This window comes from Acipenser ruthenus, chromosome 30 (genome assembly GCF_902713425.1).
Source record: "Acipenser ruthenus chromosome 30, fAciRut3.2 maternal haplotype, whole genome shotgun sequence".
NCBI lineage: Eukaryota > Metazoa > Chordata > Actinopteri > Acipenseriformes > Acipenseridae > Acipenser > Acipenser ruthenus.
In genome coordinates this window covers 10,504,921-10,520,078 of record NC_081218.1, presented here as the reverse complement: position 1 = coordinate 10,520,078, position 15,158 = coordinate 10,504,921, and the positions used below count along the sequence as shown (strand labels likewise).

The 15,158-nt window shown below is 43.6% G+C and overlaps 1 protein-coding gene across 2 annotated transcripts in view; it reads left to right on the top strand.

Annotated features, from left to right (window-relative positions):
* The window catches only part of LOC131702750 (plexin-A2-like), a 183,026-nt gene that overhangs the window by 33,194 nt on the left and 134,674 nt on the right, over positions 1 to 15,158 (top strand). The gene's annotated exons all lie outside the window — the stretch shown is intronic.

Below are 15,158 nucleotides of genomic sequence, written 5' to 3'. Positions count from 1 at the left end.
TTAGTTTAGATTTTCTGCTATTATTATTATTATTATTATTATTATTATTATTATTATTATTATTATTATATGACCGGGTATTGTGTTTGTGGTAATACGAGCGTGTTATCATTCGCTTTATTTTTATTTTTTAAGTAGTCATGTTTTTATTCTGTGACTGTCAGTCATCCAAGTGGAAATTGTATTAACAATTTATAAGGGGGTCCTGGCGAAGAGCTCGTTCTCAGAACGCATTGTGATGCGCTTTTAGAACCGCGTGTCTATGTACATTGCCCGTTTGTATTCTATTTAATGAACGGGCTGTGTACTGTACTTAAGATCGGGATACAGTATCCGCTTGCATGTGTACAGACCTGATTTGTGGTGGTTCAGGTTTAACAGGTCGGTAGTTTTCACTAGTAGCAGGCACTGAATCGGTCCTCTTTCTAACCCTTCTACAGATATGTTCTTGGACCCAAATTGTGAGGTATAGTGCGTCTAATGGTTTCAATATAGTTTAGGAAGGCTCATGCCAGTATATTCCTGGGATGGAAATAAGACTCCCATTGCATAGCAGTTCGATTCATTCCTCGTTTTACTATAAGTTTACACACTTGAGCTTGTGACCAATACACTGGAATGGGTGAAACTGCTGTGTATTTCCAGCCCTGTATTCCCATGATGGAAGTGTAAACTCTGTAGAAAGGTTTTAGTTTAAAATGTTATCCAGATTGATAATGATATTAATTCTCCCAAGCTGCAGCAGAGCATGTTGCCGGTAGAAGTAGTAGTGTAGAGGCTAGAGAGTTTTCAACCTTTGGGGAATGTAAACCAACTGGTAAGACAACAAGTTCTGTTGTCTGTTCAATAGACAGCAAGGTTAAAACTGGAAGGCTAGTTAGTGACAGCCAGGAAACATCCAGTTGAACATGGCTGTGTTACACTGTATCTTTGAAAGCATTAGGGCAGCAGTGTGGAGTAGTGGTTAGGGCTCTGGACTCCGGACTGGAGGGTCGTGGGTTCAATCCTACATGGGGGACACTGCTGCTGTACTCTTGAGCAAGGTACTTTACCTAGATTGCTCCAGTAAAAAATCAACTGTATAAATGGGTAATTGTATGTAAAAAATAATGTGATATCTTGAAACAATTGCATGTCTCCGTGGAGAAGGGCATCTGTTAAGAAATAAATAATAATAATGAGGTGTCCAGGCCAGGCCTTTTCATATGATTTTTGAGCTGTGCCTCTGGGCATTGCAATAGGTCCAGCGCTATACAAGACCTGGTGTCTGAAAAGTTCAAACTGATGTATTGTCATCTGGTGGAGATAATTTAGTTTTCCAGCTCCTCGGTGCACAATGCAGGCTGCTCATCTGTCCATGACTCTGAACTAGCATATGCATCCATAGAGAGAGAGAGAGCGGTTCGGCAGTTTACTCTCTGTCGCGAGCGCTGTGCATAATAAATGCTTTTTAAAGAGAAAATTGCCTGCCATTTGCATTAAAACAACTTCCATCTGTCGTGTATGGAGGAGCGCATATTAAGTGTGCTGTTTATGCAATAAACTCTGTTATGTTTGTTTGATGTTCTGTTTCCTGCTTTGTTTTGTTGTGTTTTGGAAGTCAGTCAATGCTGTGTGGTTGCTAGGTTACGTGTTGCCGGATGTTGTGAATGTGTGTCGTGCTTGCAGGGATGTGACGCGCGACTGATGGTAGAGAGGATACTGTAAACAGCCAAAATAAACCAGCAACGTGTTTAAGACTACAAACACTGTTTTGCGTCCGTTATTGCAATATAACATTGGCGACGAAGATGGCGGAATTTTCGTTTACTCCACCGCCTCCTTTTTTGGCTCTGCCTGGCGAACCGCCGGTTCCGTGGGCTCGCTGGTTGGACTCGTTTAATACATACCTGCTTGCTATGGGCTTGGAAGACGTGGCCAACCCGCGTAAGCGTGCTATACTGATACACTGTCTGGGCACAGAGGGACAGCGCGTTTTCCTGACACTGGGTCCTGCCTCGACTTTTGATGAAGCAGTCGGGGTTCTCGCTGCACATTTCGGAGCCGCTCAGAGCGTCCTCATCCGCCGGTTTAAATTCCGACAACGGAGCCAACGGCCTGGTGAGTCCATACTTCAGTATATATCTGCATTAAGAGAATTAGCGCTGCCTTGTAAATTCGGTGCACTGCACGATGAGATGCTTAGAGACCAGCTTATTGAAAAGACTTCCAGTACACAAGTGAGAGAGAGGTTATTATTGGAGGCTGATGATTTAACACTAACTCAAGCACAAAAAATTGCCACCCAAGTAGAAGCAGCTTTTATCACTGCACAGAAACTGACAGAGACATCCTCACCTACTACAGCTACAGACTGTGCAGTTCAGAAAATGCTGCAGCCTCTTAACCCATTAGACACTTCAGCCCTCGCAGTTCAACAAGCACAGCACCGCCCTGCACGTTCCAGGCCACGTTGTGGGAACTGTGGGTCCACCAGGCACGAGTCTAGAGCCACTGACTGCCCTGCCCGGGGCCAACGGTGCAGGAATTGCAGCAAATTGAATCACTTTGCCAGGTGGTGTCGCTCCACCTCAGTTTCAGCATCTGATCAGTCCCAGACCTCGTTCTCAGCTCCGGCTACCATTCATACTGTGCTCTTAACCCCATCATGTTTTAAAACATGTGATATATATCTCAATGACAAGTGCATTCCTCTGCTCTTGGACACTGGGGCTAAGGTTTCGCTCTTAAATGTTGACACATACAGGCAGTATTTTTCCAGCCTGCCCCGGCAACACTCCTCCACTGCCCTCAGCGGATACGGACATGCCAAAATTGATGTTCTGGGTACATTGGAGCTGTCGGTACGCTATGGCACCAGGCATGTGCCTACATTCACATTCTACATTACAAGAACTGGGGCCAACTTAATGGGCCTTGACTTGTTTACCAGCCTTGGATTTTCTCTGACAGATTACAGTGGCACAGAAATATTGCAAGTCTCCACTCCCTGGCAGCAACAATGGCCAGCACTTTTTGACGGTTTGGGCATTCTCTTTGCCTTCATCCACCAGCCGAAAGTGGACCCCACAGTGACACCGGTCATCCAGCCTCTGCGCCGCATCCCACTTGCCTTGCGGGACCAGGTCTCAACAGAACTGCAACTCCTGCTGGACGCTGGGATTATAGAGCCAATTAACGCATCCCCCTGGATCTCCAATCTTGTCATAGCGAAAAAAAAATCAGGGGGAATCAGAGTTTGTGTGGACTTGCGCGCTGTAAATAAAGCAATCATCCCTGACAAATATCCGCTACCTACAGCCGAAGAGCTCACTACTCAATTCTACGGTTCCACTGTCTTCAGTAAATTAGATTTACGCCAAGGCTACCTCCAGGTTCCCCTTTCTCCAACCAGCAGGGATCTCACAGCATTTGTCACACACACTGGGGTTTTCCGTTACACACGCATGCCGTTTGGACTGAGCTCTGCACCCAGCTGTTTCCAAAAAATTATGTCATCTATCTTTGCAAGCATTCCAGGTGTGTCCTTGTACTTAGATGACATTGTGGTGCATGGTCCCAACACTGCAGTTCACGATCAGCGCTTGCTCCAAGTGTTCCAAACACTCACCCAGAACAACCTAACGCTGAATGGTGACAAATGTCTTTTTGCTGTGCCCGAGATTGAGTTTGTGGGTTTTAGACTCTCAGCCCATGGGATTTGTCCCCTCCAGTCCAATGTGGAAGCCATTCACCGCGTTCCTGAGCCTAAATCTGCTTCTCAGCTTGCCTCATTCTTGGGAATGACAGCTTATTATTTACGGTTCTTGCCACAGTACTCTGCCACCACTTCACCGCTACGGCAGCTTCTGAAGAAGGAGGCCCCCTGGGACTGGACCCCGGCCTGCCAAGCAGCTGTGCGCATGCTTAAAAACCAGCTCACCACAGCCCCTATTCTGGCTCATTTTGATCTCCTTAGCACCACTTTGGTCACATGTGACGCATCGGCCACGGCAGTGGGGGCTGTTTTATCCCAGATACAAGAGGGTGTGGAGAAGCCTATAGCTTTTGCTTCCCGTGCTTTGAACCCCACAGAACAAAAATACTCAGTGGGAGAGAGAGAAGCGCTAGCTTGCGTCTGGGCATGTGAACGCTGGCACATGTACCTGTATGGTCGGGCGTTTACTCTCAGAACAGATCACCAAGCACTCACAGCTCTGATGTCTACTTCGGGCACGGGACGCAGACCACTCAGATTGTACAGATGGTCAGATCGGCTACAGCAGTACAATTTTCAGCTCCAGTTCACCCCGGGGCGAGATAATGCAGTGGCTGACCTCTTATCCAGATCAGTTGTAGCGCTTGAGCAGGGATCCCAATCAGAAGACACTGAGCAAGATCTGATTCAGATGCTTCACGGACCCCTGCAGGACATGGTGTCCCTCCAAGAGCTCCAGCAGGAATCGCAGAAGGACCCTACCCTCCGCACTCTACGTTCCTATATTACAGACGGATGGCCACGGCAGGTATCTGGCGAACTGCAACGATTTTCCAGGATTAAAGACGAGCTGTCCTGCTGGAATGATTTCTGTGTGGCACGAGGCCACCGCACAGTGGTGCCAAGTGCTCTACGTGCACGGGTGCTGAATATGGCACATGAGGGTCACCTGGGCATCGTCAAGTTTAAACAACGTTGCCGGGACCTGGTGTGGTGGCCCGGCATTGACCATGATATCGAGATTCTGGTCAAAGACTGTATGGCCTGTGTGGTCAGTGGCAAGTCGGGACTCCCTGCCCCACCGCCATTGCAGCCAGTTACCTGGCCATCTCACCCCTGGGAACATCTGCAGCTGGACATTTGTGGTGAAATACATGGTGTTCCCCATCATCAGCGTTATTTAGTGGTTGTCTATGACCTGCATTCTAAATGGCCTGAGGTCGTCCCCACTGGGACGGTCACCTCCCAGACTATAGTCCACATACTGGACACACTGATTGCACGCTGGGGTTTGCCACGGGTCATCACTACAGATAATGGTCCACAGTTCATCTCGGATGAATTCTCTAGTTTCCTCAGCATCAACGGCATCAAACACATTCGTACAGCAGTCTACCACCCCCAATCTAATGGGGGGGTGGAACGATTTAATCAAACACTCAAAAATGGTATCCGGGCACATCTAGCTCAAGGCTGTGCCTTTCAAACAGCCTTACTGCAGACACTTATGCACTACAGGGCCACTCAGCACTCAACCACAGGGGTCTCACCAGCACGGTTGATGACAGGACGTGAATTGCAACTTCCATTGGACAGGCTACGACCCCCGGGGACTGTTCCTACTCCACCTACTGCACGCACTGTCGTCCAACGGAGCCAACAGCGAATGAAACAGAGGTTCGACAAAAGGCACAGGACAAAGCCACCTACAATACATCCTCGTGATTGGGTTCGAGTTAAGCGGCCTCACAGAGGTAACAAGTTGCAATCCTTCTGGTCTCCACCACTTTGTGTTAGCCGACAGCTGGGACCAGCAACCTATCTGCTCCAGGATGGCTCCCGGTGGCACGCCAGTAGGATGAGGAAAGTACTGTCACCTGAAACCCAGTCAGAGACCCAGTCATTCAGCCAGCTGGGAGCCTCCTTCTGTCCCATCAGGGTCAGCGATGATACTGTCATAGCAGGTCCTGAACCAGCAGGACCAGTGCAACATCCTCCAAGAGTCCGCCAACGTCCTCTGCATTTACGGGACTTTGAGACTTCATTCCACACCTGAACTTGGTGGGAAAGGGGGGAAAATGTTATGTTTGTTTGATGTTCTGTTTCCTGCTTTGTTTTGTTGTGTTTTGGAAGTCAGTCAATGCTGTGTGGTTGCTAGGTTACGTGTTGCCGGATGTTGTGAATGTGTGTCGTGCTTGCAGGGATGTGACGCGCGACTGATGGTAGAGAGGATACTGTAAACAGCCAAAATAAACCAGCAACGTGTTTAAGACTACAAACACTGTTTTGCGTCCGTTATTGCAATATAACAAACTCCTGTCTTTTTCATCGTGACCCTACCTGCACTTCATTAACTTAGCCTGTTGTCACATATTTAAACAGTAGTTTGACCTGGGCACACTGACACACAAGAGTACATTATTCTAAAATAAACAGCAGCTTGATCTTGGACCACCAGTTTTGTTACGCCTACAGCTCCCCCAAGCATAGGTTTATTACAGATTGATAGAGAGGAGGGTAAGGATGAGGGAGGCTTTTCAACAAAGACAATCGCAGTTCATTGGCTTTACATGAGCCTGCTGGTAATAATTTGGCAATTCAGTTTGGGGCAAAGAAACAAACAAATCACAATTAACATTACACTTTAATGAAATTATTACTATTATGTCTTGTTGCTTATCTTTTTTGATTAAAACAAAAAAAAAATACTTTTTACTTATCACATGTGTTCTTTTTTTAAATTAGTTAAAATTATTATTATTATTATTATTATTATTATTATTATTATTATTATTATTATTATTATTATTAATAATCAAATTTGAATTTAGTTATTTGTATTACCCAGTAAATCCCTGTATGCTGAGTTCATCCAGAAAGGTACAATATAAATGTTCTGAATGATTAACGCCAGGAAAATGTCTTGTTTGTACTTTTTCTTTAAGAATTTTTTTTTTGTTGAGGTCATTGAGCATGATGCATTTTCTATAGTTTTACTGTTGACATACAGTATCTGACATGTGCAAATTAAGTGGGACATTTAATGGGCTTTTACCCTTATGTAAACCAACACTCTGAATGCCTTTAGCGTTGCTTGGGAGGTCTCTGTATGCTTTGTTTAAATCTGTTTGCCCTGGTATTTCTGTAACGCTTCGAACAAAATGTAGTGCTTGACAGTTCAGATACTGCGAGCACATACTGTATATTATAGTTCATATACTGGGTGGATGGTTAATCAATGAGGTTAATGACATCGGGCTGGTGGAAATCACTCTGATCAACCCTATGAGCTTCAAACTATCCTCTGCTAAAACATCTAAGCCACATGCTTCAAACAGTGAGCAATTAACAAATAAAAGCATTCAAAGAAACTGGGGCTCAGGGCTTTTTCTTTCCCTTACATGGGGATACTGATTACAGTCTTATCCTGTTAACCAGACTATGCTGCTTTTATTCAAATGACCACCCTGGATTTCAAGGCTTTATCTTAAAGCGCTGTGATGCTAATCTATTGATTTGTTTATGTCAGTTCATTACAGTAACCGTTTCCAGAGGCTGTTTAAAGCTATTGTGTTCAGGGGCTTGGGACATGTTCATTTATTCTCAAACCTGGAGGGAGGGAGGGAGAGGTTGGGTGAGGAAAACCTCTTCTTCCCAGTTTGTTCATCTGCATGACACAGAACTCATTAAGTGTGACCAAGGTACCACTGAAGAGCCTTAGTCACACTCAATATAAATATATGTCATTGATTTTATTTATTTAATTATTTATATGAAAAAAAAAAAAATGTAATGTATTGTTAACATGTATTTAAATGGCAGTTTATAGCTGGTGTTGATGTCACATTTTAGTATTCATAAGCTGTAAAGTTTTTTTTTTTTTTTAGTAACACTTTTTTGGTGCTTCTAAAGTATAGTCTGAAACACTTAAAATAAACATTAACATTTGTAAAGAAATATGCATAATGTAGATGAAAAAATGAATCAGGAACTATGACAAAGTAAATAACAATGAGGTCAGTTCATTTGACATGTGGGTATTCCTCTGGATTCTGTATGTACATAGATGGAAATAAGACTCCCATTGTATAGCAGTTTGATCCATTCCTGGTTTTACTTTGTGTTTAATAAGACTTGCCTGAGCTTGTTACCTATACACTGTAGATAATCAAGCTCGTAGTAAAACATGGTATGGGTGGGACTGCTATGCAATAGGAGTCTTATATTCATCCCTGATGTAGTAAGGAACAGTTGATGAGGAAACTTGGTGTTGTTAACACTATATGGAGTTATCAACTAAGCGACCTGAAATTCACTGGGGGAGCAGACAGCAAAAAATGCTTTGAAATCCAGTGCTCTTTGATTCACTATTTTAAAAGTGTTCACCTGTTATTTGTATTGCTGTCTGCAGTATTCAAATCTGACAGATTTGCATGGCCTAGCTGATCAATGGGGTGAAATGAGGAGTCTCTGCTCCCTGTACAGTGCTGCTCTGCAGTCCTCTGCAGATGTTAATTGTACGTGTGTAATGTACACCGTGTTCTGTACAGAATAGAGGGGTGAAAAGTGCTGCCTGATGATTTAGATTAGACTCATTTAGAGCTTGCCAGGATTTCTTTTATTAACAAGGGAAGAATGGAGCAAGCACTCTCATTTCTTGTTCAGTCTCTGTTCTAACATACGACTAGCATTGGCATCCCATAGAAAGCTAAAGCAGTCCGGTGTCTGTATACAGACAGCGTGGTTCCTTGTTCTAGCGTTGGGCTTTCCCATGCTGTTCCGCCCGCACTGATGGCTTGTGCAGTATCATTTTAATACCATGCCTGAGTACATCTCATAACTCAGTGTCAGAGCCGAAATGCCTATCTGTTAGTCTCCGCCGCGTGTTGGTCTGTCTATGAGCCATGTGCTGTATATGGTGTTAGACAGGTTCGACTGATGCGCCGCAAGTCGGGGAAGATTTGATTAACCCGTGATAGTGCTGGCTAAGTAAGGAAGAAGATAACATGTAAAATTCCCGAGTGGAGCTCTGATTCGTGCGGTTCGCTTTTCAAGGATTCTAAGAATGGTGGGTGGCTGGGGGTTGTGTCACGCGCTGATACAGCAGAGGGCAGTTCTTATGACAGAGCGAGTTGTTTTAACGATAGGACAAGGCTTGTCAACTAAAAGCACAGCCTGGGAAAGGAGAAGGTCCTCGCTGTCTGAGACTGTGTAAACACACAGGGGTACGTGTAATAAGCTCTGCATTTTTTAAACTGCCATCAGCTCTTTATTAAAATGCAGTTGATATTATCAAAAAAGTATTAACCATCAATGGTGTATTGCATAACTTGTAATATATTATTTAAAGAGACTTGGCTTCGTTTTGTATTTCTAATGTGTCCATTATTTTGAAGTTTATTAAATGCACTTAAACCATTTATTCTGTATTAATAGCTTTCCAATTCTTCACTGCATTTTAAAACTGGCACTGCATGGATTTCAGCAGGATAGTTTTACAGGCAAAAGTTGTCTGGAGGCTCCACTCAGTCTGCTTAAAGAGAGAAGAGGGGAGGGGGTTGTAAGCATGCAGTTTGTGCCAACTGTAGATTAACAGACCTAGGAACAGATTTCCTTAATGTTCATGTTTGCCAACACAAGTGGGTTCTTCTATGAATAGAGAGCCCCAGGAATAAGAAAGGAAATTCAAGCTGAATTAATGAATGAAAATGGTTCTGTTTCTTTTTAGAAAACCTTTTTCAACCTGGCTTTTTTTTCTCTGTACTCCCAAAATTGTCATTGCTTACAAGGACTAAATCTGTTGGATATCTGCACATGGGAGGCGGCCAGCATTTAATCAGCTTCACTATTGGTGTCTGGCAACTTTTCAGTTCATCTTTCTTACATTATAAGTTTGTGTCTGTATTTGTTTGTATTGACTTCCTTAAATTCAGTATCAGTCTTTAATTTGGATTTGAGAGACTGCATTCAACCAGTTTTTGTTTGAGGGGGCCCATCCTTGATGTAAAAGTCAATTAGCATATGAACCATTAATAATCAATTAGCATGGTGTCACAGAGGAAGTGCGTTTTGTTCAGGGGTAGTAGCAATAAACGAACAGACAAAAGGGAGAGTCGGTGCTGGCGACATCACAAAGGGAGCAGGGCAGCTGCACAGAACAGATGAGAGCAGGAGGGGCAGCAGACGTGGCAGGGCCACGGGTGGCACCACAGACTCTGCTGCCTGCACCACACTTCAGCGCCACATGGCTCTGACACCCCACCCCTCCACCCCCTGTGCCAGCGTTCATCCTCAGCACTGCCTCCTGGTCTAGCTGGACACCTGCCCTGCCCCTGTTCCCATGGTGACCACCTCAATGATCAAGTAAAGGTTTGTGTGCAAACACCAGATATACAGCAGCCACGCTGATAACCAGCGCTTTGTTGGGTTTAATATTGCAGCAGTTGGTGTATAACCATAGAAAAAGCATTGTAAAAATACCATGGTAAACTTTTATTAGGGATAAACTAAAAATGTTATTGCATTTATGTTTTCCACCGGGACCTGGCTGGGATATTTTGGGGAGACTGTGTTTTTTGTGGATTGCAACCAGACAGAGAATGAATAAAAAATGAGTAATAAATTGTTGTTCCCGGAATGATGTGTCAGGTGTGTATTTGTTTTGGGCCTGTGTGCTTTCCAGAATTAGCTTCCTTGCAGACAGGGCACATTTTTTTGTGTGACATAATAGCACCCAAGGGTAGTGCTGCTGAACAGTGAGAGGTAACCATGTCTCATTTCCAAGTGCGTTGTTGTCTTTGGGGGGGGGGGGGGGCTGCTGGTACTTCTAGAATTTGGGCTCTCAGGTGATGAAGACAGGTCTCCTGAGCAACGCATTATTCAAAAGCTGTTTAATTAATAATGTCAAAGTCTGTAGGGGCTGCCAGTGGAGATGGTGGGCTTGACTGGGTTCTGTTACTTTACTTGTGGAAGCAGAGAAGGATGCAGTGGGGTGGAGTCATGGTGACCCTTTCTTGACCTCATCAAACCACTTGGCATTGAACAAGCTCCGGAGTCAGAGCAAACCCTCTTAGACATCACTGCTGTAGTAAAGCACTCTGCCCCCGCGAGGGTAGGTCTGACAGGCAGGCAGGCAAACCAAAAATAGCAGCAACGTTGAAGAGAACAAAGTCATGGTTTGATGGGTTGTTCAATGTCACGCTGTCGGATGGGGTAAAGATTTAAAACCTTCTCTTTTTAAAAGTCCAGCTTTCTATCTGTATAGCTCTGTACTTTTTTTCTGCTTGTGTTTACTATCAGTGCCAGTTTGGCATGTTTTCTGGACCTTGTTGTGGCACTTTTTAGTACATTAAAGGGCTCTGTTATCAAAGTAGGTACCCACCCCTTGAGTACGACCAGTCAATGTAAATAAAACACTCAAAGAAGCTCTTCATTTGTAATACAAAAAAGAAAAACAAGGATATGGGTCAAATAAGACCTTTTGAAGAGCAAGTACAAATTCTCCCGGATTGCAGTATCTCAGCCTCTCATCAGCATTGTGACAGGCTGGTATTTTGAAGCTGAAGTAAGTAAATGAGGCTGGTTGTGAAGCATTTGACTAAACAGGGCAGTGTATCAACATGTTAAAGAATCATTCACAGCATTTTGCTCAGTGCCTGTTTGCAATAAAGGCAGTTACAGCCACATGGCAGCGTCAGCCTGGGTCCAGTGTTTTCTATGCATGTTAATGGGACCTCCCACACCAATTGCGACCCTAGAGCAGGTTGTACCGACAGGCAGCAAGGGATCTGTGACTGTCTACACAGGCTGCACTAGTAGGAATGTGCATGCATGAATACCTAGGGATACAAAGCAATCGAATGGTGGATATGTCAGTAATCACATTTCATAGTCAATTTAGCCATTCCAGGTTGCATAATGATCTAGATAAACCTGAGCCTGCCATTTATACATTGTGTAAACCTGGCTCGAACTGTGTAGGGAAGCAGCTTACGAAAGCTGTAGTTACACACCAATTGCACAACTGATAAACTGTACAGAACAGCATCGGAACACCAGTGCTGTGCACCAGTTCATCCTCTGTGGTTTCTGAGTGAGAGCCTTGTTTATTTAGAAGGGTGGATGAGAAACAGAACAGCAAAACAGGGTGGGTGGAGAAGGAATGAGCGAGCGTGAAAGAGGGACTGGGAGAGGGCTTGTGTTTTAATAACAGAGCTTGGATTTATTTGCTCATATCCACCTGTCAGTGTGTGTATAGTGCTGTACGAAGGTACCGTACAATGCGTTCCCTGCTGCCTTTGTGTGCTAATTCAAATGGTACTCTGACACGCTTGTGTTTGCGCATCATGAACAGGTGTGAAGCACACACCTGCTTCCCTCTCACAATAGATGCCCCTCAGTTCTGAGAATGAGCCGCCCATACTGATTTCTATAGTCTTATATATTTTATATATTTATTTTATTTATTTATTCATTGCATTTATATAGCGCTGCACAGTACATACCAGAAAAAAAAAACACAATACATTTGTATAGCATGTCACACATACAACTGCCACGATCAGACCATTTAAATAACAGTGTACACATAATACAAAAGCAGCAATTTTAAAGTTGCATGAAAACCCACTAAGATATAATTTTTTTTTTTATAAAAGTGTGTTTTTAGTCTTGAAATGTGTAACGGTCCCAGATTCCCTGACAAAGGAAGGCAGAGCGTTTCATAATTTTGGTGCTCTACAAGAAAAAGCCCTTCCTCCCGTGTTGCTTTTGTTAACCTTAGGAATAACCAGCAGCCCCGCATCCTGTGATCTCAGAGTGTGGTTTGGAAGATACGGGGTCAGTAACTCCTGCAAATAACTAGGAGCTAATCCAATCAGGGTCTTGTAAATTAACAGCATAATCTTAAAATCTATTCTGTACTGCACAGGGAGCACACACCAGAGGTCAAAACAGGGGTAATATGTTCACTTTTCCTGGTTTTAGTCAGAATTCTAGCGGCGGTATTCTGAACAAGCTGCAAGCGGGATGCCACACGTTTTGGGACAACAGAGAAAAGTGCATTCCAATAATCAATTCTAGATGATACAGAGGCTTGCATTAGTCTCTTGGCATCAGATACGGAAATAATTGGTCTAAGTTTGGCTACATTTCTCAAATGGTAAAAAGATACTTTTGTAACTTCCCTAATATGCTACTAGCAAATTGTCACTACTGTATTACACTTTGCCTGAGTCATTTTAGCACCCTGTCCCTATGTCTCCCAAGCAGAATAATAAGCCGGCCCACATGCATTGAACTGGGAGCTGGGAGCTGGAATACATGCTCAGACTTGGTTTGGGGATGTTTTTGTTGTTGAGAAACCATGAGCCCTCGCCAAACATGTTTACTGTGCCTGCAATCCATCCACCTGACTTAAAAATAATCCCTGTTCAAAGACGCCGGCCAGCCCTGATGAATGCACAAAACACAAGAAAGAATCTAATTTAATGGTTCCGGTGACTTTTGCCCTGAGGGAAACCCCATAAACACAATAGTGTACTTTGTCCTGGTAAATATTTCTCATGCTGCAATAGTATAAAGAGTGGCCGTGACTTCACGGGCCAGCTGTGTGCAATGCTAAACCCTGCGTCCCTCGTGGCCACCACAGAGACTGGAAATAAAGGGGTTTATTTCCCCAACATCAGCACTGCATCCATGAAACGGATGCCTTTTCATTTCCGCAATATTGCATTGTTTTAGTTGTATAGATGACGACAGACGAATGTGTTTCAAGCGACACTGCAAAATTAAGCTGTACGTGTTTTTTTTTTTTTACCAAAGTATGGTCTGTACTGAAAGCATTCCCTCAGTTGAGCTGTCCTTGCCTTTTGATACTTGGGCGATGACATCATAATAAAGGAGGCGCTCCCTGTAATATAAACCAGTAAGTCAATGCTGACAGCAATCTGCCAGTCTGCTAGTGGAATCAAACCTTGGGCCACAGTTGTTCTTTGATTCTTTTTGATAATTTGTATTTTTTATTGTTTTAATAGATGCTTATTATAATCTTTAAGTTCACTCATACACAGGGCCTCTAGGTTTGTCCTTGATCAGGCCTAACTGTAACAGAGAGTTAGCTGTGTGCAGATCCACTCCTGCTTTTCATCTTCACAGCATATACTGCCGACAATATCTTTAATATAGAATAGGCAAAGACATTTTGGAGGAAAGTTTCACAACTCTGTAAAATGTGTCATTAATTCAATTCATATTAAAATGAGTAGCACCATCGATTCAGCAAGGGCATTACCCTGGCCATTTGATAATACCGCAGCAGAGTGAACTGTTTTGCATCATTATGCCTTGCAGTAAGTTCTGCTGTAGTTTACAAACCTCCACAGCTCAGTCGAAGTGCATTCTGCGGACATCCCCTAAATTAAAACATAAGTCATACTGCTGCAGCATGCTAATGCTCAGTCTATCTCTTTGTGGGAATGACGAGAGGTCAGTGATGTTTCGATGCTTCCAGGAAACCTCATTTCCATCCTGTACTTTGTCCTGTAAATATTTCTCACATGCCAGGCAGGAAACCATGACTTGGCAAGATAGTGCTTCGGCAGGCTGGATTTCCCAGAACAAACTTTGACCTCTCACTGAATTCTTGAGTCAGGTGTGCCAAGCACAGGCTTCCCATCATGCACCACATTGACACTTGGATTGGCTAACTCTGAACTTCCTTACTCCCACTGCATATTTAGATCTATCCATAGCAGCAAACTTTACTCTTGCTGATATTTTTCTTTTAAATGGCCATCAGTGAGTATTGTATATCAAAACTCTGTAAGTATCAGTTTTCTTTTTATAATTTATAACCTAGATACAGGGATTACAAGGAGTCCTGTTCAATGCACTTCAGAAGGAAGACAGTTATTATAAGTTCATGTGACAAACAGAGCATTATTTGTTGTGAGGTTTCTGCTAGGCATGCTGTTCATTAACTCTGACTGGCCATTCAGTATGTGCCCATCAGGACTGTTTGTCAAGTCAGCTTTCCTGCCCCCTTGTACAAAGTGAAGAGTGAAGTAGGGTAGATCCCAGCTACCCTGGGGCAGCATCTCAGCTGAACTGCCTGAACTACTGAACTACCTGTTGTACCAACATCCTGGAGGGGTTTGTTTCCATTGGCCTTCCAGTTTTTCATGTTGTGTATACAGCTCCCTTGCCCTGGGCTTATTTAAAAACTGCTATGGAAACTAAAACGGCAAATTACAGTTTAAGATTGCTGGGACCGACGCCTTTTGTCAAGAACAAACAGGACAGTGACTGACGTGGCGGCTGTGTTTTGGTTTCAGAAGAAAAAAAAAACCCACAAATGTAGTTTATCTTCCCAGTTAACATAAATAAACATGCTGTCCAGACAAAAAACAGGATCCCCTAGTGAAACTCTACAATGTTAAACACAGCTTGTATTATGCATAGC